Genomic DNA, 4,802 nt, shown 5'->3' on the forward strand with positions numbered 1-4,802 from the left:
AGTGTGCCCATTAACCTTTGTGTGTCTCTTCTATTATCTGTAAAATTCAGATAATATATCTGCTGCAAAGGGATCTTCTGGGGATCAAATGCGATAAAATGCATGAATGCAAAAAGCGTATGTCTAGAATAGTCCTGGTCAAACTAAAATTACCATAGTCAAAGGAAGAGCAGAATGGTGCATGGTATACCCCAGTTGTTTCTGCAACAGTCACCTGAATCCTGGAGCCACATCTCTCCAGAACATACTGAGAACCAGAAAAGGTATCAAAATAATTTAAACCATCAAAACAGGTATTGCTGCTCTATTAATAAAATTCAAAAAATTTACTGGCACAGAAGTCGGTGGGAAATCCCCTCAGAATCATTGTAGTCTTGTTCTAATACTATTGTAGCCATGTTGATTTTCTGTTCTGTATCTATGGACCTGTATTAGAAGGACATTCAATAAAATCCTATTGGAAGAGGAGCTGATAGAGGCAAGTATTTTCACCACAGTGTGAAATGACAACAAACAGACTGCAGGGAAACATAGCAAGATGAAATCATTAAATATAAGCAATATGTGAACTTCAGCAGGCCCTAGTGGTATCACTGTATTAAGGTATAATACAATAACTGATTTTTATGATTCATTCAACAAACTACTGCATTTGAGTACTCAATATACATAGTAACGTAGGTGCAAGGAAGATAAAGATGACCAGGTTATGTTTCCTAACTCTCAGAAGTGTGCACACAGATGAATGAGACAGACACATAAATAGATAATTTCCACTAACATGGTACAATGAAGAAAAATATACATCTGAGCATGATAAGATATGAATATGTCATGAGAGAAAAGAAGAAGAACAGCTAGCCCAAAGTGGAATTCAGGGAATGTATCTTGAAGGTCATCTTGCCCAAGATGAGTCTTGATGAGGATAAACAAAGAAAGATGGGGAAAGAATTCAGAAAAATGGAATAGCCTGAGAAAGGCATGAAAGTATGAAAGCTTGCATTGTATATATAATATTTCTAGATCATAAAAAGACAAGTATGGGCTATGCATAAAGAGGTAAGTATGGTCCTCAATACTGAGAGTCTTCTATACCAGGTTATAGATGTGGTATGTGTAGTGTGTATCACATTGATCAACGGAAGCCACTGGTAGGGATTAATTACTCTGGAAGCCTTATGGAGGAGGAATTTAAAAGTGTATTAGGAAAGTAAGTTCGGGAACAATTGCAGTGGTTCCAGAGAGACATGTTGAGGCCATTAATGAGAGAAGCAGTAATAGGGATGAAGAAGAGGGGTTATGTCTGAAAAATACTTTTCATACTATATTTAGATGTGAAGGCTGAGTCCAGGTAATAAATGCTCTACTTCAGGGACAAAAACATGCCCTGGACTGCCCAATAGTATCGACTTTCTTGAGGTCATGATTGAGTCTATAGAAATTAATACATGTCTACAAGGCACTATAATATGAGGTAAGAGATGCTAAGTGTTGAAAGAAAGGCACAGACATGTGGCTATAGGAGTTAGAGGAAAGAGGCATAAATTCCAACTGAACATTTTAAGGAAGTCTTCATGGAAGAAAAGGCATGCAAGGCAGATCTTAAAAGACAGTTAAGATTTTGCCATGAGTTGATAAGAAGAAACAGCATTTCTGATAAAAGGAGCATCCTGAGAAGAGACACAGGATGAAAGATGGTGTCATTTAGAGCTAAAAACACAGGCTCTGGAGTCAAAAAATTGGGACCAAACTTTGGCTCCGTCACATGATAATATTGTGGATAATTTACTTTATACTTCAGAGCCTCCGCTCCTCGTTTGAACAACAGTTATAACTAACATCTATATTATGGGATTATTGTGATGATTTTTCCTATTGAACTTGATTTATTGATTACAATGAAATTGGCTTACCTCTGAGTTTTATACTTTCATGTGTTTTATATCACTAATTAGCATCCCTTTTTTTTCAGCTTGGAGAATTCTCTTTAGCATTTCTTGTAAGACAGGTCTAATGGTGATGAAGTCCCACAGCTTTTATTTGCCTGCAAAAGTCCTTATCTCTCCTTCATTTCTGAATGACTGCCTTGCTTGGTTGACAGTTGTTGTTTTCCTTTAGTACTTTTTTGTATTTCTTTTCCTTTATTAAAGAATTTATTTTAAACTTATTATACCAGGTAGTATGTTTTAAACACTTACACATAACTTCCTAATAAGATAGAGCAAAGACAAAAAAGTTTATCTTATTAGAGACAAGATACACCATCACTTATAGTCTTTGTCAAACATCGAATTTTAATTTTCATAATTTGACAAAGCATTCATGAAACAATCTGCAGACTAATTTAAACAGGTAAATAACACCTGTAGGCAGATATGATTGTCCTGAGTTGTTTATTATGTAGGAATTTTACAAACTTTGTATTAGTAGTAACAGTAGAGCTGGAAAGTATTGTGCCTTCTACAAGCTGCATAGCAAGAACCACCAATAGTGTGGTGGAATTTATGGGCCTTTCTGAGGCCATGGCTTTCAGTCTGCAGACATCAGCCCATGCATCTCCCTGTACTTGTGAACTGGTTTGGTGATCCACTGAGTGTCAGAATTTTTTCTGATATCTTTATGGAATGGATCAATGAGGATAACCTCAAAAAATGTGTATGCAGAATCTTCACCAACCCACTAACAATTCAGTACTCTTAAACTCCACAGTGGTGTCCAGCTTACTCCTCTGCAGTGGACTGAAGGCTTTGAGCAAACTTTAGCTGGTTAACACCATGATGGACAGGCTTGCCATAAGTTGTACCCTTAGGAACTGGGCATTTTTGGCCACCATGGCACACACAAATCCTGTATATAATGTAAACTTGCTTATCCTTGTAGCCCAGTTGGCATGCTTTTATCAGGCCAGGTGGGGTGGGGAGCCCTGTAGAGAGCAGAGAGTTGGTGGTACTGCCAGCAGCAGACCTTCAGAAGAAAGCACAAGACATCAGACTACTTCTTCCTCCATAGCTCCTGGATGTATTTGTATGCATCCATCTTGGTTTGCCTGATGGTTGCCACCAGACAGAAAGGCTCCTTTAGTACTTTGAACATATCATCTCACTTTCTCTTGGTCTGCAAGTTTTCTGATCAAAAATTCACAGGTAGTCTTATGAGGGTTCCCTTGTATATAATTTTTGCTTTTCTCTTGCGCCTTTCAAAATTCTGTTTGTTTTTGACTTTTGAGAGTTTGATTTTTTGACTTGGTGAAAATCTATATATTATTTATTTATTTGCTGCATGGTCAATAAGTTTATTATATTTATCTGAAAAATCCTCATAGAAAATTACTTGATGTAGCTCTCAGCAGCCCACTACTAGGCTCTGAGGAAGCTTGCCATCTTTTGAGTTTCCTAATTTTTCTTCTGGTCAAGAGGACATTTTGGGTTGGTTCCATCTCTTCTTTTTAGCCTATTTCTTGGGTTTCTTCTCATAAACCAGGTTCTTTCATATAGCAGCATGAGCTTTCTTATACAACTCCTCCATCGGGTCTGGGGTTATGCTGTTCTTTATGTATTGAAATAACTGTTTCTTGTAAGCAGCTTTGTCATCTTTCATTAGGTAACAAATGTAATCTGCAGCATTCTGATCGGTGACATGCTTCTGATGTATGTCTGCACTAAATTCTTTGCTTTCAGAATCATAACCAGGAAATCATCTGATACTGTGAGGGACAGACAAGCCTCCATCCACAGCTCTTTTCAGGACCGCAAAACCTTTATTACCAGTAGTAGTCCTGGCAATGCCTGGATCCAAATAGCTGATAATGGCGCCCAGCTTGCCATCAGTGCTTTCCACATTGTATTCATCTCTGGTCACCTCCACTTGACCTTCACAGATCTTGTCCATACCAAGCCTATTGAGAAGCCTGGGGACCAGCAGGGAACCAATACAATACACTGCAACATAATTTGTCAGGCCAACCTTTGCACCATATTTTGGCAGCTTGTGTACATAAGCTGCGCAGACTATCATATCCCCTTCTATAAGGGCATAAGCAATCTGACAAATGATATCTGTTTGTTACACAAACTATCATCCTGTATTTGGGTGTGTTGTATTTATTTTTATCCTGTATCACCAAGCATTTTCAAGCACAGTAATCAGTTTTACCCCTTCATTGTTTTCTAAATTTCACTTGGTATCTCTTAAAGTAGGCCTTATTCTTGACAACTTTAACAAGCCCCATCCTGTAGAACAGAGACCTGCATCTACAGCTAGACATAGATCTTGAAAAATTCTTTACATTTAATCTTTTAGGGGTTCTTTGGGCTTCAAGGATTTGAATGTTCATTTTTCTCTTCAAATTTGGGGACTTGTCTGTTACTATTTGTTAAAATAACCTTCCTGACCCTTCTTTTTCTATGATCCTTCTGAAATACTTATCATGCATATACTGGTTCACATGATGGTGTGCTTAAATTTCTATAGGCTTTTTTTACTCTTTTTCTTTCATTTTTCTCCTCTGACTGTGAAATTTCAAATGACCTGTCTTTGAGTTCACTGATTCTTCTGCTGGATAATCTGCTGTTGAAGCTCTCTATAAAACTTTTCAGATCAGTCACTGAATTCTATAGCTCCAGAGTTTGCCTTTGGTCATGTTTCATTGTCTATATCACTTTGTTGAACATCTAATTTAGTTTGTATATTGTTTTCCTGATTTTTGTTTCTGTATTCTCTTGTAGCTCATGGGACTTCTTTAAGACTGTTATTTTGAATTCTTCATCAGGAAGTCCATAAATTTCTATTCTTTAGAGTCAGTT

The 4,802-nt window shown here is 37.3% G+C and overlaps 1 pseudogene; it reads right to left on the bottom strand.

The window, feature by feature from the left end:
• Positions 1-3,356: 3,356 nt before the first annotated feature.
• LOC108300483 lies at positions 3,357-4,228 on the bottom strand (annotated as a pseudogene).
• Positions 4,229-4,802: the final 574 nt, after the last annotated feature.

The sequence above is a fragment of the Cebus imitator genome, unplaced genomic scaffold (genome assembly GCF_001604975.1).
Source record: "Cebus imitator isolate Cc_AM_T3 unplaced genomic scaffold, Cebus_imitator-1.0 Scaffold28, whole genome shotgun sequence".
NCBI lineage: Eukaryota > Metazoa > Chordata > Mammalia > Primates > Cebidae > Cebus > Cebus imitator.